Source organism: Narcine bancroftii, chromosome 7 (genome assembly GCF_036971445.1).
Source record: "Narcine bancroftii isolate sNarBan1 chromosome 7, sNarBan1.hap1, whole genome shotgun sequence".
Lineage (NCBI taxonomy): Eukaryota > Metazoa > Chordata > Chondrichthyes > Torpediniformes > Narcinidae > Narcine > Narcine bancroftii.
The window spans coordinates 215,706,878-215,725,897 of record NC_091475.1 but is presented as its reverse complement, the minus strand read 5'-3'; the positions used below and the strand labels follow the sequence as shown (position 1 = coordinate 215,725,897).

The 19,020-nt window shown below is 40.4% G+C and overlaps 1 protein-coding gene across 3 annotated transcripts in view; it reads right to left on the bottom strand.

Moving 5' to 3' along the window:
* LOC138739718 (vitamin D3 receptor-like) overlaps positions 1-19,020 on the bottom strand; it is a 334,532-nt gene that overhangs the window by 261,124 nt on the left and 54,388 nt on the right. The window contains exon 2 of one of the 3 annotated variants that reach the window (XM_069892319.1): positions 15,642-15,751. The exons of the other annotated variants lie outside the window; for them this stretch is intronic. The gene's annotated coding sequence lies outside the window, so the exon portion shown is untranslated. The remainder of the gene's footprint in view (positions 1-15,641; positions 15,752-19,020) is intronic. 3 annotated transcript variants of the gene reach the window in all.

Here is a 19,020-nt window from a genome sequence, read left to right as displayed (position 1 = left end):
CAATAAAGGTTCTCACCGAGCCTCTAAGCAACTGTTTACTGATAAAGTTACGACACAAGATATTTCTTCAAATAATTTCATTATCTGATCTTGATCCCTCAGGTGCAATTATGTGGGTGAGTCACACGTTTGAAGATCATGCTTAAATTTGTTTGGATTGTTTGCTTCTTTTTTTTTACCCTGGTTGATTTGACAATAGCAATTTAAAGCTTCCTGAATTTCACAAGATTTCAAGATAAAGGAACAGAAGTAGGTCATTTGGTCCATCTTCTCCGCAAATCCACCCTGACTTTAACTGTTCTCACATCCAGTTCCAAATTCTGGCCTCTTTACTCTTATACACTATTCCCCTTGAAATGAATGTCAACAGAGCATTCACTTTCTTGAATTCAGATCTAACCTGGTGACTAACCTTTAGTTATCCTGCATGAGGACCCCAAGTCCCTTTGCTCTTCCAAATTTTGAATTTTCTCCCCATCCCATTCAAATAATAATCTGCCTGTTTATTTCCTCTTCCAAAATGTCCACTGTACATTTCTCCACATTGGATCTCATCTGCCATTTCTTTGCCCCCTCTCCTAAACTGTCCAAGTTACTCTTCACCACTTCCTACTCCACCCATCTTGGTGTCACCTGTAAACTTTGCCATAAAACCATTCAATCCATAATCTAAATTATCAATATTCATCATAAAAAGCAGTCCAAAAACCGACCCCTGTGGACACCACTAGTCACCGGCAACCAACCAGGACACGATCCCTTTATTCCCACCCTTTGCTTTCTGCCTATCAGCCAATGCTCCACCCAGTCTAATATCGTTCCTGGAATTCCATGGGGCCTCATCTTATTAAAGAGCCTCTGATGTGGCACCTTATCGAAGCCCTTTATGAAAATCTAAATACACAACATCCACAGCCTCTCCCTTGTTCATCCTACTTGAGATTTCCTCAAAAGATTCCATTAGGTTGGTCAGGCAGGATCTTCCCTTCGTGAGCCCTCGCTGGGTTGGACCCATTATCCCATGCACCTTGAGGTATTTCATAACCTCATCCTTGAGGATCGACTCCAATATCTTTCCAACTAGCCCTATAATTTCCCTTTTTTCTGCCTCCTTCCTTTCTTAAACAGCGGAACTACATTTGCAGCCTTCCAATCCTCCAGAACCGTGCCAGTCTATTGATTTCTGGAAAATCATTTCCAATGCCTCCACAATTTCCAAAACTGCCTCCTTCAGAAGAGACTTATCCATCTTTAGTCCATTCATCTTACTAAGCACCATCTCTCTCCAGTAATCCTGACTGTACTTAATCCTATTCCCCGAGACCTCGGACTATCAGGTACGTTGCTATGGTCTTCCTCAGTGAAGGCTGAGGCGAAATGCTCATTTACTTCCTCTGCCATCTGTCATCAATTGTAGCATCTGCTAAGAGCAGCGCTACCAAAATTAGAGATGTCCACACAACAGGAGGTGAACTAGTAACTAAACTTTATTTTGAATTACTCGCGCTGCTTGAGGAGACCGCCCATTTCCTGTAAAGGGCACGCTGGCCTTAGTAAGTGATGTCAGCGTGTCATGGTGTCACTTCCTGTCCAGCAGCATGCAACACAGGAGTGGCAATTTCCCTGGGCAATGAGTGTTGCCAACTGCAGGTGTCAGACAAATGGGGCAGCGATTTGGCCCGTCTATTCACGCGGTCGCTTGGCCTGCTATTTCATTATAATTTTTCCAGCATTATTTTCAATCAGTCCGATATCTACACATGTCTCTCTTTTCTCTTTATATATTTTTTAAAACTCTTAATATCCTTTTTTATGTTATTTGCCAATTTCCCGTCATAATACATCTGGTCTTCCTAATGACTGTCTCTTTCTGCAAGTCTTCCAGTCCTCTGTTTTTCAACTAATTTTTGCTTCCTGGTCTGCTCTCCTTTTGCTTTATTTTACCTTCTCTTGTTAACCACATTTGTGCCATTTTTCCATTCATAACTTTCTTTTCTCTTGGAATATATCAATCCTGCACTTTATTTCTTGTAGAAATAATACCCAATTCTGTTCTGCTGTCCCCCCCATCTATTTTACTAATCCAGTCAACTTGGGCCAGTTCTTCTCTCATACCTCTGCAATTTCCTTTATTCCACTGAAATATTGACACACCTGAACTACTTCTCAAGGGTTCCATTACCTTTAATTCCCTCATCACCTCAGGTTCATTACACACCACCCAATCCAAAACCACCGATCCCCTGGTGGGCTTATCAACAACCTGCTCCAAAAAGCCATCCTGTAAGCATTCTACAAACTCTCTCTCCTGAGATCCAGAATGTTCCTCACTTTCCCAATTCCCTTTAACGTTAAAATCCCTTCTGACATTTTCCTTCTGACACACTTTTTCTATTCACAGCTGCTGTTTGGAGGCCTGTATATAAGTGCTAATAGCGACGTTTTACTCTTGCCATTTCTTAACTCAGCCCATAAGGATTTTACCATTTCTGACCCTATGTCCATTCTTTTTAGTGATTTAATATTATGGCTTACCATCAGAGCCACTCCACCCCCTCTACCTACCTGCCTATCTATCTGTGTACCCTTGGACATTCAGCTCTCAATCACACCCAAACAAGTCATGTCTCAGTGAAGGCTACAATGTCATATCTTTCAGTCTGTAGCTGTACAACAAGCTCATCCATTTTATTTCTAATGCTCTGTGCATTTAAGTACAGTTCCCCAAGACCAGTAACTGTTACTGATATTGCTGTATTGTGGATTTTGGTTTGTATGGTGGAGCACATGAAAAGACAACACCCAAACTTTCACCCTGGTCAGACTCATTTATTCTGCAGGATTTTTGAGCTATCTGTTCCATGCTGTTACAGACATGCCGTCTCTGTAAGCATCAAGCAGAGACTGATTCACTTGTGTTGCACTACTTTCCTTTGTTCGGACTTCCATTTGGCCCAGTCAAAAGTTTACACAAGACATTCTTACCCAATGCAATTGCTTCTAAAATCACATTAGATTACTACAAGATTGCCAGTCTCTTATCAGACATTGCTCAAGCTGATTGGTTCAAAATAAATTCCTATAGTTAGTCATCGTGCTAATTGGTCTCTGAATTGTCTCCTCCACCTTATTCTTTGGCTTGGCTTCGCGGACGAAGATTTATGGAGGGGTAAATGTTCACGTCTGCTGCAGGCTCGTTGGTGACTGACAAGTCCGATGCGGGACAGGCAGGCACGGTTGCAGCGGTTGCAAGGAAAAATTGGTGGGTTGGGGTTGGGTGTTGGGTTTTTCCTTATTATAATTATTATTAATGCTGCAAAATATAGCTATGCTTGCTTTTAACCCCTTCCTTCCTCAGTATTTCCATTGTACAGTAAATCATCCTGTCCTTTCACCTGCCTGTCCATTTTGTCTTCCTTACTGCATATTATTTTTGACTTTTTTTTTAAACTTCTTTCTCCACCCTATCACCCCGATTCCCTTCTACCTTTAATTTCTGCACTCACATTCTGATTCCAACTCCCCTGCCAAACTAGTTTGTCGATCAACCCTGGCAGATCTTTCTACATTCTGGTACATACTTTCCAAATCGGTGAGGGCTTTATTCACTTGTGAAACACATTTGCCAACCATTTACAGTGAATCTCACACTTACAAAATGGCAACTGAGAGATGGTCACTTTTTTTGGCCATATGTGTGGATGGTCATAGGTCCCATAGACCGCAAGTGGGGTACTATCTGTACTGCATCCGGTGCTCCCTTTGCATCCTTCTCTACAGTGGAGAATTGGGGGCAAACTGGGAGATCACTTCGCTGAGCACCTTCGCTCTATCCATACCAGTGACTGGAATCTCTCAGTGGCCAACCGTTTCAGTTCTATGTCCCACTCCCATAATCACATGTCTGATGATGGCCTCATGTTCTATCTCACCAAGACCACCCATAAATTGGAAGAACAACATCTGATTTTCTATCTGGGCACTCTCCAGCCTGATGGCATTAACATCAAATTACTGGTTTCTGCTAACCTGCTTTCCTTTCCCCTTCCTTTCCTTCTGTCAGCTCTCCACACCCTCCCTCTCTATTCACCCAGCCATCTCTATTTTCTCTGCCTGCTGCTATACCCTCCCTCCTCCACCTATTACCTCCTGCCTTGACAACGTAACCAGCCCAGAGGACCCCAAAACCCAGCAGCAACAGAAATTCACCAAGACAAATGGTTACTTAAACAAAAGTTGTTTTTAATTATCTTTAAGCATGAAAACAGGATCAAACCTATTACTCTTTCTTTGGCTTGGCTTCGCGGACGAAGATTTATGGAGGGGGTAAAAAGCCCACGTCAGCTGCAGGCTCGTTTGTGGCTGACAAGTCCGATGCGGGACAGGCAGACACGATTGCAGCGGTTGCAAGGGAAAATTGGTTGGTTGGGGTTGGGTGTTGGGTTTTTCCTCCTTTGCCTTTTGTCAGTGAGGTGGGCTCTGTGGTCTTCTTCAAAGGAGGTTGCTGCCCGCCAAACTGTGAGGCGCCAAGATGCACGGTTTGAGGCGTTATCAGCCCACTGGCGGTGGTCAATGTGGCAGGCACCAAGAGATTTCTTTAGGCAGTCCTTGTACCTTTTCTTTGGTGCACCTCTGTCACGGTGGCCAGTGGAGAGCTTGCCATATAATACGATCTTGGGAAGGCGATGGTCCTCCATTCTGGAGACGTGACCCATCCAGCGCAGCTGGATCTTCATAAGCGTGGACTCGATGCTGTCGACCTCTGCCATCTCGAGTACTTCGACGTTATTATCCAACTGCACGAAAACCAACAAGGTCGGGTCAGATACAGCAATGAGCTCTCTGAACCCTTCTCCAAACCTATTACTATTAACTTACTTAATCCCTTCTAATTCTAAGCGCACATGCATGTAATGTGTGTGCAAGTTCAGAAAAGTTCTTTGATTCACAATCCAATTTCACTTCTCATTCCTCCAAGTTTACTAGTTGAAGGCAATTCTTATACCGTGCATATAATTTAACATTTATGAATTTCACCAGGCTTCGGTTTCCGGAGAGAGATTTCTTGTTCACTGGATACAAATTGATTTCTTCTAATCAGCCACGTTAGTGTCTTGCTGAAGAAACTTGCCCCATCGGGGTTTTCCAGATGATAACCTCTTTCTTTCAGGTCACCACAGAGTTCCTATTTGTTTCCCTTATTTCAAATGAAACATTAGGCAGCCAGTCCTCTCCTCTTGAAGGGACCACAAGGGCTTTAAACGGGCTGAACTAAAAACTCACAGTCTTCCAAATGGGGTCTTTCCACAAGCTCGCCAGCTTGTCCTGTTCCAGTCCCAGCTGCTGCTGAACTGAAAACTATAGAACTGAATTCTCTCTCACTTAGAAAAAAAACCTGTTTGCCTCTCTCTGCTTGCAAAACCACAAGGCCCTCTCAGAACAGCACACTGCACTCAGACAGCCTGCAGCTCCGGACAACAATCCATTAGTGAAGTCCCTTGGGCACTCTTAAAAGTTTTTGCAAAGGCACTCGGAGCCTGGACCGTCTGGCTTGAGCAGAGCTCTGGCATTTTAAATGAGATCTGTTTTGAAGTGTTTGTATGTGATCTACACTAAAAACCTGCACAATTTATCTACCAAAAACATATCTATAAACAATATAAAATACCACATCATCTGTCACAACAACCACCCCTCTCTCCTCCCCTTACCCTTTCAATTCATGCCTGTCAGCATTTTTCCATATCTTGAAGAGCTCAAGCCCGAAACATCAGTTCTGTATCTTTATCTTTGCTATATAAAGGCACTGTTTGACCTGCTGAGTTTGTCCATCATCTTTTTTAACATACATGTAACAGAATCTGTATTTCTCGCCCCCATTCCCATACAACTGAAAGTTCTATCAATTAAATTACCATGATAACAAAACAAAACACCTCATAAATTACCCCTCCTCTTTTTAGCATTGTGTTTTTACTTCAACCACAGTGTCTGTTGGCTGAAGTCACGTGATGAAGTAGTGGCCGGTAGGGGAACTCCAGCCCTCTCCAGAAAAGTAAAAAAGATAGAGAAAAAACAAAGGCACAAACATAGAAACCATAACAAAGTGAAAGTGTGGAGAAAATGGCAGCGAAGAAAGAAAAACCAAAAACAACGGGAAGAAAAGAAGAAGGAACGACGTCGGAGGAGGAAGGAGAAGGCCTTACCGGTACGAGGAGGCCCGGCATGGAGAGAGAAGCCCACTCCCTGAGGTCAGTGGAAACCCTGAACTCAGGACTACAAAAATGGCTCACGGAGCCAAACAAAAGTGCGCAACCGCACATGCGCAAATCCTCGCGCATGTGCGATGCGCAACACAAAAACAACACCGACGGGAGGGGGGGACCAGCTGAGGAATAAATCTCCACAGCTGAAACAGACAAGTACAACACAACAGCAAGACTCTCAACAGGAAAACATAGAAAATAACGAGAACAAGGAAGAAGAGAATAAAAATAGGAAATCAAAGAAACAACAGATGACCAACTCAAAGGAAGAAGACCAACACCAAGACCATTTTAATAAAAATAAGAAGAACAAAAATACCCAACAAAATAAAACAAACAACCCAACAAGAAAACCAGAAGAGACAGAGGTAAAGGACACAGATCCTGGAATGAACTCAGAAGAAGAGGAGGAAGAACACAGAGAAATGGAAGATGAAGGGAAGGACAAGTGCATGGATTTTTTTTTTAATATATGGAAACAGTAAAAGAATGGCAGTCACAAGAATTCAGTGAAATAAAAAGAAGAATAAAAAGTACAGAAGAAAAAGTGAATAGATTAGAGATGATCATGACAGATATAGGAAAAAGAGTAGACAAGGTGGAAGAACGAGAAACAGCCATAGAAATGGAAGTAGACGACTTAAAAAAGAAATTAGAAGAATCTGATAAAAAAGTTAAAGAGACACAAGAGCTGTTAGCTCAGAAGATAGATATAATGGAAAATTATAATAGAAGAAACAATATAAAGATAGTGGGCCTAAGGAAGATGAAGAAAGCAAAAATATGAAATAATTTATAAAAGAATGGATCCCCAGGGTCCTAGGAAGACCAAAATTACAGGAAGAAATGGAAATAGAAAGGGCACACAGAACATTAGCCCCTAAACCACAACCACAACAAAAACCAAGTTCCATTCTAGTAAAATTCCTAAGATATACAACAAGAGAAAATATATTGGAGAAGGCAATGAAAAAGATAAGAGAAGAAAAAAACCACTGGAATACAAGGGTCAAAAAATTTTTTTCTATCCAGATATAAGTTTTGAACTCCTGAAGAAGAGGAAGTAGTTCAATGCAGCAAAAACGACCCTATGGAAAAAAGGTTATAAATTTATGTTAAAATACCCAGCGGTACTTAAAATAGTTATCCCGGGGCAGCAAAGCAAACTATTCTCGGATCCGGAAAGAGCACGAAAATTTGCAGAACAACTACAAAACAGACAGAGAGATGAAGAGATGTAACAAGAGCAAAAATGACAACTATATAAAAGTATAAGTAAGAACTAAGAAGGGAAAGAAAGGGAAGAAAGGAAGTAAGGAGGGAATAAAGAGAGTGACCTTTGTTATATATGAAGATTAAAATCTTTTCTGGGGGGGACTGGGTGGGGAAGAATAACAGTCAATGCAAAATCATTTCACGCTTGCGAGCGGATTCGCAAATCCAAATGGAGAGGGGAGATGTGGTTGCCCGACAAGGGACAAAGGGCAACTCAGAAAGGGGAGGGACTATTAGAGTTAAAGGAATTTTAGATATGAGAATAGTGGAAATATTTTATGTTTTAGAAATGTCTTATAATGTGTTCAAAAAAAGAAATCAGAAATGGATAAGAAGGGAAGGTGGTGATGAGGAAACGGAAAGGAAAGATAAACAAAGTATGAAATGACTATGTTGAACTATATGACTTTAAATATTAATGGAATACATAACCAAATCAAATGGAAGAAACTGTTAAATTTACTGAAAAAAGAAAAAATTGATATAGCATTCGTACAAGAAACACATCTAACTGAAGTGGAACACAATAAATTAAAGAGAGATTGGATAGGACATGTAACAGCAGTATCATATAATTCAAAAGCCAGAGGAGTAACTATATTAATCAATAAAAATGTACCAATCAAAATAGAAGAGGAAAATATAGATCCAGCAGGGAGATATTTTAATGATAAAATGTCAGATATATTCAGAATTTTGGAATTTACTCAATGTATATTCACCTAATGAAGAAGATCAAAAATTTATGCAAGATATCTTTTTGAAGATAGCAGATACGCAAGGGAACATACTAATAGGAGGGAATTTTAACCTTAATTTGGACTCAAACATGGATAAAACTGGGAAAAAAACTAACAGAAAGAACGAAGTAACCAAATTTATAATTAAATCGATGCAAGAAATGTAACTTTTGAATATATGGAGGAAACAACACCCAAAGGAAAAGGAATATTCATATTATTCGGGTAGACATAAAACATACTCAAGGATAGACCTATTCCTGTTATCAGCCCACATTCAAGGGAGAGTTAGGAAAACGGAACATAAAGCTAAACTATTATCAGACCACTCACCCCTGTTATTGGCAATAGAGCTAGAGGACATCCCACCAAGAATGTATAGATGGAGATTAAACTCCATGCTACTTAAAAGACAGGATTTTAGAGAATTCATTGAACGACAAATTAAAATGTACTTTGAAATAAATACTGAATCAGTGATAGATAAGTTTATACTATGGGACGCAATGAAAGCGTTCATCAGAGGGCAAATAATAAGTTATGTAACTAAGATGAAGAAGAACTACAATCGGGAAACAGAACAGTGGGAAAGGGAAATAACAAATATAGAAAAAGAATTAGCAATAAAGGAAGATACAACTAAAAGAAGAGAATTGGCAGATAAAAAAATAAAATATTAAACACTACAAGCATATAAGGTGGAGAAGAACATAATGAAGACAAAACAGAAATATTACGACCTAGGAGAAAAAACACAAAATTCTAGCGTGGCAGCTTAAGACAGAACAAACTAAAAGAATGGTATTGGCATTAAGGAAAAAGGACAAACAAATTACATATAATCCAACGGAGATCAATGAAAACTTCAGGGAATTCTACGAGCAACTATATCAAACTGAGAATGAAGGGAAAGAAGACAAAATAGATGAATTTCTAACTAAAATTGAACTACCAAAATTACAAAGAGGAGCAAAATAAATTAATAAAACCATTTGAAATAGAAGAATTACAGGAGATATTAAAAAAACTACTGAACAATAAAACACCAGGAGAGGATGGATTCCCAATAGAATTCTATAAAACATTTAAAGACTTATTAATTCCTCCCCTCCTGGAAGTAATCAACCAGATTGATAAAACACAAAACATACCAGATTCATGCAAAACAGCAATAATGATGAAGAGAAGGCCTTTGACAGAGTAGAATGGAATTATTTATTCAAAGTACTACAAAAATTCAGCCTACCAGAGAAATATATTAATTGGATTAAAGCTTTATATAAGGAGCCATTGGCAAAAGTGACAGTAAATGGATATATATCAAAACAATTTAACTTAAGCAGATCAACAAGGCAGGGATGTCCACTATCTCCCTCACTGTTTGCGTTAGCTATAGAACCACGAGCAGAACTGATAAAAACAGAAAATAAAATAAGAGGGATAAAAATAAAAGAGAAGGAATATAAAATCAGTCTATTTGCAGATGACGTTATAATATACTTAAATGAACCAGAAATATCAATAAAAGAATTACATAAGAAATTGAAGGAATATGGAGAAGTATCGGGGTACAAGATCAACGCAAATAAAAGTGAAGCAATGCCAATGAATAATGCGGCTTTTACAAAGTTTAAGAAAGAATCGCCATTTAGATGGCAAACACAAGCAATGCGATACCTAGGTATACAACTAAATAAAAATCTCGGCCATCTATATAAACTAAATTACCATCAATTAATGAAAAAAATTACAAGACGACTTAGAGCATTGGAAAGTCTTACCACTAACACGGATAGAAAGGATGAACTGTATTAAAATGAACATTTTCCCAAGGATACAATACCTATTTCAGTCATTACCAATACACCTAACAGAGAAATTCTTCAAGGAGTTAAAGAAAATAACAAGGAAATTCTTGTGGAAAGGGGGGAAACCGAGGATAGCACTAGATAAATTAACAGAATGGTCAAACAAGGAGGCTTACAACTATCAAACTTTAAGAATTATTATAGAGCCGCACAATTAAGGTACCTATCAGATTTTTATCAAACAAAGGAAAAACCAGATTAGAACTAGATAAAATTGGGGAGAAGATACCTGAACATATACTATATAAATGGGATGAAAAATTGGTGCAACGTAGGAATTCACCGGTATTGTATCATCTGCTCAACATTTGGAAGAAGATTCATGTAGAAAGGAATAAAACAAATTACCAACTACCAAAACTAATATTGACGCAAAATCAACTAATCCCTTTCACAATAGATAACCTTTCCTTTAGAGAATGGGAGAGAAAAGGGATCAAAAGAATAGAAAATTGTTTTTCGGGAAATAAATTATTATCCTTTGTACAAATGAAGGATAAATATAATATAACTCACGATACAATGTTTGCATACTACCAACTGAAAACCTACTTGAAGGACAAATTGGGAAACAGTCTGAGGTTACCAGAAGGAAGCAATTTTGAATATGTGATTACAGACACAATGATAATTTAAAAATTTGTAACAAACATGTATATTAAACTGCAAGAAAAGGAGAACGAGGAAACAAACAGTAAACCTAAACAAAAATGGGTACAAGATCTAAACACAAAGATAAAGAATGAAACATGGGAGAAGCTATGCTCCAGAACTATGAGAAATACAATAAACACGAGGTTACGCATGATACAATATAACTGGATACACAGGCTATATATCACACCTCAAAAGTTAAATAAATGGGACCCAACAGTATCAGACAGATGTTTTCGCTGTAAAAAGGAAACAGGAACAACAATTCATGCAATTTGGACATGTGAGAAAGTGGAAAAATTTTCGGAAGATTTAAACCAGATATTAAATAAAATCACAAAAAGCAATATACCAAAAAACCCAGAGATCTTCCTCCTAAGTAATATAAGAAACAAAGAATTTGGACTCGATTTGGATGGAGCACAAAAAAGATTTGTTATAATAGTCCTAGCTGTAGCACAAAAATGTATTATGTCAACCTGGAAATTAGAAGACAACTTCAGAATACAACAATGGTACATAGAAATGAATGAATGTATTCCATTAGAAAAAATAACATATAATTTAAGAAATAACATTACAATATTCGAACAAATATGGGAGCCGTACATGAAACACAATCAAGAAATCCTACCATAGACTTCCACCACCTAAAATGACAGAAGGAGAAGATAACGAAAAGAACTGACTCAGTAAAATTTCTTGTTTATTTTTATTAAGTGACAACATTGTTTAACGGGTTTAATGTATCTTATAGATTGAACTTCATATAAATGGGGAAGGGGGTGAGGGAGGGAGGGAAGGGAGGGGGAAAAAGGGGGAGAAAACGACACTATATATTTAAGAAGAAAAATGTCTGTATGTATCTTGGTCAATATGGTTTATAGTGTGAAAAATAAAAAAAATTTAAAAAAAACAACCACAGTGTCTGTTAACTTTCGTGTTTGACCTCTACACCAGAATGTTATTACCTACTCTCCGATGAAGAAGTAAACATTGGCAAACAGTGCTTAGCCAATGCATTCAACCTACAGTGAATGGTTGAGAATCTGAATCAATTGTCAGTAAGTACAATAAATGGATCAGTTCACTGAATAAACAAGTCTGACCTCTGCAATTTCAAACTAATTACAGGTAAAGATTACTGATGACTCAAGCTGAAAGGATTGTCAAGCACCTTATTACCAGGAGATCACGGTCTTGGTCGAGGTCTCTTTTTGTTTCTAGGAGACTGTATTGATTGTGTACTGAAAGTATCATCTTGCAAGGTGTTTGGTATCTTTTAATATTACAGTAAAACTCCAATAATTCATACTTTGGGGATTTGAATGGTGCCAGACTGATTCTATCAATATATCAACACACTTCACCATTTTATTCAAGCTGTTATTTCTTTCTTTGGCTTGGCTTCGCAGATGAAGATTTATGGAGGGGTAATGTCCACGTCAGCTGCAGGCTCGTTTGTGGCTGACAAGTCTGATGCGGGACAGGCAGACACGATTGCAGCGGTTGCAAGGGAAAATTGGTTGGTTGGGGTTGGGTGTTGGGTTTTTCCTCCTTTGTCTTTTGTCAGTGAGGTGGGCTCTGCGGTCTTCTTCCAAGGAGGTTGCTGCCCGCCGAACTGTGAGGCGCCAAAATGCACGGTTGGAGGCGATTATCAGCCCACTGGCGGTGGTCAATGTGGCAGGCACCAAGAGCTTTCTTTAGGCAGTCCTTGTACCTCTTCTTTGGTGCAGCTCTGTCTCGGTGGCCAGTGGAGAGCTCGCCATATAGCACAATCTTGGGAAGGAGATGTTCCTCCATTCTGGAGACGTGACCTACCCAGCGCAGTTGGATCTTCAGCAGCGTGGATTTGATGCTGTTGGCCTCTGCCATCTCGAGTACTTCGATGTTGGAGATGAAGTCGCTCCAATGAATGTTGAGGATGGAGCGGAGACAACACTGGTGGAAGCGTTCTAGGAGCCGTAGGTGATGCCGGTAAAGGACCCATGATTCGGAGCCAAACAGGAGGTGGGTATGACAACAGCTCTGTATACGCTAATCTTTGTGAGGTTTTTCAGTTGGTTGTTTTTCCAGACTCTTTTGTGTAGTCTTCCAAAGGCGCTATTTGCCTTGGCGAGTCTGTTGTCTATCTCGTTGTCGATCCTTGCATCCGATGAAATGGTGCAGCCGAGATAGGTAAACTGGTTGACCTTTTGAGTTTTGTGTGCCCGATGGAGATGTGGGGGGGCTGGTAGTCATGGTGGGGAGCTGGCTGATGGAGGACCTGTTTTCTTCAGGCTGACTTCCAGGCCAAACATTTTGGCAGTTTCCGCAAAACAGGACGTCAAGCGCTGAAGAGCTGGCTCTGAATGGGCAACTAAAGCGGCATCGTCTGCAAAGAGTAGTTCACGGACAAGTTTCTCTTGTGTCTTGGTATGAGCTTGCAGGCGCCTCAGATTGAAGAGACTGCCATCCGTGCGGTACCAGATGTAAACAGCGTCTTCATTGTTGAGGTCTTTCATGGCTTGGTCCAGCATCATGCTGAAGAAGATTGAAAAGAGGGTTGGTGCGAGAACGCAGCCTTGCTTCACGCCATTGTTAATGGAGAAAGGTTCAGAGAGCTCATTGCTGTATCTGACCCGACCTTGTTGGTTTTCGTGCAGTTGGATAACCATGTTGAGGAACTTTGGGGGGCATCCGAGGCGCTCTAGTATTTGCCAAAGCCATTTCCTACTCACGGTGTCGAAGGCTTTGGTGAGGTCAACAAAGTTGATGTAGAGTCTTTTGTTTTGTTCTCTGCACTTTTCTTGGAGCTGTCTGAGGGCAACAACCATGTCAGTAGTTCCTCTGTTTGCGCGAAAGCCGCACTGTGATTCTGGGAGAATATTTTCGGCGACACTAGGTATTATTCTATTTAGGAGAATCCGAGCGAAGATTTTGCTTGCAATGGAGATTTAGTAGTATAATAAATTGTCCAGTTAACCAGGTGAGTTTAAAGGAAGCAGCGGAACAAATCTCTTGGTGAGATTTGATAAAATTATGAGAGGGATAGACAGAGTAAATGTAATAGATTTTTGTCTATTGAGGGTAGACCAGAGGACATGGGTTCAGGGTGCAAGGGGAGGCATAAATAAAGGGAATTGATGGAATTATCGATTGTATATACTGTAAATGTTATGATTATGAGGGGAACATTTTATTGTGTTTTATTATGATGCTGTATAAACAAGATTGGTTAGTTAAAAGAATTAATACGAGGAGCTCAAAGAAAAGGGGGGAGGGACTATATTAGCACCGGGAAGGGTAGGGGTAGATGAGGGAAAGAAGAGATGGGGAAAGGATTAGTTGGGGATATTTTTGTATTTCTTTGAATTGTTGGTTCTAATTTTTTTTAAGCTTGCTTAGGTTTTGTTTGGAGCAGTCGTCTGTGCCAGATGTCTACGGAAGATAAGTATCAGAGGTAAAGGAGGAGGAGAAGACAATGGAAGAGCTCTGGATAATACAATTAAGTTTGTAAGTTTTTATGTGAATGGGATAAACAGATCAATAAAGAGAAAGAGTCCTGGCACACCTAAAAAATGCAAGCAGACATGGTATTTTACAGGAGACGCACCTTACAAAGCAAGAGCATACAAAATTAAAGAGGGTGTGGGTGGGCCAGGTGGTGATGTCTTCCTTCAATTTCAGTGCCAGGGGAGTGGCTATCCTGAAAGGGAAGAATGTCCCAGAGGTGATCCAAGGTGTGGTCGCTGGCCCGGCTGGGAATTTTGTGACATGAATGAGATCATGCCTCTGATGAAGGGTGATTATAGACAACACGAACAGGGAAGTCAATTCAAATGGCCACAAAAAGGGATTAAATATATGGGGATAAACGTAGACAAGGATTTACACACCTTATACAAACTCAGTTATCTCCCTTTGCTCCAGAAGATTGAGGAGGACCTCGTTAGATGGAGAACTCAGCCCATAACTTTGGTGGGCAGAGTTAATTGTGTTAAAATGAAGGTGATGCCAAGGCTACAATATCTATTTCAGTCGTTACCCATTCCGTTGTCCCAGGGCTTATTTAAGATGCTCAACAGATGTGTCAGAAAGTTCCTGTGGAATGGTAAAATGGCTAGAATCTTCATACAAAAGCTGATTTGGGATTACAAACTGGGGGGGGGGGGGGGTTAAAATTGCCACATTTCAAATAATATTTCTGGGCGGCCCAGGCGAGGTTTATTGCCTCACTCTTTGAGGAAGGAGCCCCCTCCTGGGCTCAAGTTGGACAACATGTGGTAGATGAAAAGATAGCAGGAGAGTTGATATATAAATGGAACACTAATTTCAAAGAAAATAGATAACCCCGCACCAAAGCATGTAGCAGACATGGTAAACAATAAATGAGTGTATTGGATTGAAGGTGGGGATATCTCCCAAAATGCTCTTTACCAAAAACAACTTAATATCAAGATCTCAATAAGATCTTGGCTACCATGTCATTTGAGCAGTCAAGGAACAAATATAATTTGTCTAATAGAACATTCTTCTGCTATCTGCAATCAAGATCTTTTTAAAGGATAAATTGGGATCATCTATGACCCTGCCTGTGTGTAGTGACATGGAGATTCTAATTTGAAGGGGGATTGTGCATAAGTTTATCTCCATAATATATTCATATTCCAAAGAGAAGGCCCAAAGCCAGGCTTATACAGGTCGAGGGAAAGGTGGGAATCAGACTTGGGCACAACAATTCATGAGCGGTGCTGGTCAGATCTGTGTGACAGCAGTTATTAATGAAAGGTACAGATTGGTGCGATATAATTTCCTGCAACTGTACCTCGCACCATAAAAAATACAAAATTCCAAACCTTAAATCTTGGAAGTATGCGTTAGGTGTGGTGTGGAGATTGGAACCTTTATCCATTCAACCTGGCTGGGTGCAAAGGTGAGATCCTTCTCCGAGGACCTGAGTGACATTCTGAAAAAAATTACAAAGGTGTATTTTCCACAATAACTAGAATTGTACCTTCTGGGAAACATTATGGATGCGAGTTTTAAACTATCCAGAACCAAATGCAGTTTGTGAAGGTCGCCTTGTCAGTAGCCAGGAAATGTATAGTGGTCACGTGGAAGTCCGACTCCCAAATAAATATTACACGATGGAATACAGAAATGCAGAGTTGCATTCCCCTGGAGAAAACCACGTACAATATAAGGAGGATATATGGCACATTCTTTAGAGTTTGGCACCTTATCTGAAATATATTGGTTTACAGATATGACTATCCCCTTTCAGAACAAGGGTAATGAAACAATCCTTCTAAAGAGGGAAATTATTGGGATCAATGAAGTGGGACTTGACACAGATGATGTTCTCTTTAGGTTGTTTTTTTTTCTTTCACCCTGGTTGGTTTTTTTTCCAGGTTTCTGTAGGGGTCGTTTACTCTACCTGTATTTGGGTTTTTCATATCTGCACAAGTTGTATGACTTTATTTTCAGTTGTATTGGGGTGTGGGGGTGGGGGAGGGGAGATAAAACAGACTCTGGATGTCACATTGGTGTGATAAGAGATTGTGTTTTTTTCTTTAAATTTATAGGAGTCTTTGAAATTCAAAACTAAAATATTCAAAAGAAGGGTGGAAAGGTAAACGTTTAGGGGGAAAATCAGGGGGAACTTCATACAGAGAGTGGTGGGGGTATGGAACGAGCTTCCAGCTGAAGTGGTGAATGTAGGCTCAGTTTTAACATGCAAGAAGAATTTGGACAGGTACATAGATGGGAGAGTAATGGAGGGCTATGGACTGAGAGTAGGTCAGTGGGACTAAGCCAAAAAAAAGTTCAACACAAACTAGAAGGGCCAAACAGGCCAGTTTCTGTGCTGTAATGTTGCATGGTTCTAAGCCCGATCAAATTTAATGGGAACTGGGCATTTGTGAGTTTAAAAAGGAAAGAAATTTGACAATTGTACATAAAGAGAACTAGGAAAACAGAGAGATAAAATTGCAGATGCTCCACCTGCACCCACACCACCTCCCTCACTACCATTTGGGTCCTTCAAGTAAAGTAACATTTCACTTGTGAATCTGCAGGGCTCATCTACTGCATCTTGTACTCCCACTGTGGTCTCCTCTACATCGGAGAGACTAGACTGGACGCAGACTGGGAGATCAGTTTGTTGAGCATCTCGGCTCTGTCCACCACAATAGCATGGATCTCCCAGTGGCCACCCATTTCAGGTTCCTTTATTGTCACGTAGTACTACATTTAGAATCTTACATACATGAAATTCTTTAACGTTTGTCCACTGTAAGGCAGACAGAGAGTTGTCATTTTGTCCAGCGCCCCTTACCCCCATTTCAATTCCCCATCTCATTCCCTTGCTGACATGCCCATCCATAGTCTATTGCACTGCCGGACAGAGACACCCGCAAACTGGAGGAACAATACCTCATCTTCCAACTGGGCACCTTCCAACCGGATGGCATAAATATCGAATTCTCTGGCTTTCGTTAAAACACCCCCGTTCTCTTCTTCCCCCAACTTTTGCACAAACATGAAAAATTCTTACCTTACCATATCCAATTAACACCTTTTGTTTGTCCAGATTCTTCCCCCAGCCAACATTGTCTGAATTCAGAGACTGAGATTTCCTGCTTTTGGCTTATTTCATGAAGCACTCAGGTCCGAAACGTAGGCCTCCACCATTTCCGTGCATTTTTACTACAATCAAAGCATCTGCAGACTTTTGTGTTCACTCAAGCCTCATTTCCACTCTGGAAGTGAAATGCACTCCTTGGAAATCACTCCATAGTAATGGTCCAGAGAGGAAGAGATCTTCTCCTCGCCAATGTCTTTGCACAGTGGTGATAGACCCAGAAGGCAGCTGACACTGGTGACCCAGGCAGAGGCCACCACACACCCACAAGCCTTTAAGGTTTCATCTCCTGCTGATGCACATTGGCCTCTCGTCTCTGCCATAATGGAGCAGCAAGAGATGCCACTTGTTCGAGTCTGATTGGCTTTAATAAGCCCAGACATTCTTAGTGAGCACTGAAGTACCATACACGAGTGGATTGCTATTCCCTGGATCGAAGAGATGCTCAACATTAGCAGACACCAAGGAAAGATGAACATCAGCCGATTGTTCAGCTGGGAACAGAGAGATGGCATCCTCAAATGCATTTCTTTCTTCCAGTGGAAAAATGCCACCAATGAACACATCTACATCTTGGACGAGTCAGAACAAGCCAACTGCTGATTCTGAGAAGGCGGAAAAAAATATGGAAAGAGATAGGTAGCAGATGGGGCTGTTATTTGACTGCCTGAGCACACTCGTGTTGCGCACCTGTGAGCTCCAATCAATGTCAACAGTATCATATCATGGCGTTGAATGTCTATTAATGTTATTAGGTACGCTCGCGTCAATGAGAAAAAAAGATCAGGCATCATGTGACCAATTGAATTTCGAGTGTTGTGAGAGGATCCAGAAATAGTTACAATGTACTTTACACTGGGTTACACTCCCAATGACACCGACAAGAAAACCATAGAACGTTACAGCACAGAAACAAGACCCTTCAGCCTTTCTAGTCTGTGCCACTGACATGTAGCCAGCCCATCCATGGACCTGTCCAAATTCTTCTTAAATGTTAACATTGAGCCCACATTCACCACTTCAGCTGGCAGCTCGTTCCACACTCCCACCCACCGCTCTCTGTGTGAAAAAATTCCCCCTCATGTTTCCTCTAAACTTTTCCCCTTTCACTCTTAACCCATGTCCTCTGGTTGTACCTCACCCACCCTCAGTGGAAAAAGTCTATCTACATTTATTCCGTCTACCCCTCAATTTTAAACACCTCGATCAAACCTCCCCTTGTTCTTCTACGCTCCAGGGAACAAAGTCCTTAACTGAGATGAGCAATCCAATTTCCCAGCAAACACATGATAATCATCTTCAAATGTGTGCCGCATGGAACAGTGTAAATATTCTGTTCTTTCAAAAGAACCACACTACTCGATGATCTAGTTTAGTGATCCACAATTGACAAGCATCGTTTTCGGTTGAACATTTCCTCTATATTTTCCAAAATGTTGATGCACTGCCTTCGTGAGTTTGAGGTTGTTAGGGAAATTAAAGGTCATTGAAACTCTAGGAAGCAGCAATCATAATATGGTTAAATATAATTTAAAATTTGAAAAGGAAAAAAATTTATCGATGTATCAATTTTTCAGTGGAATAAAGGAAAT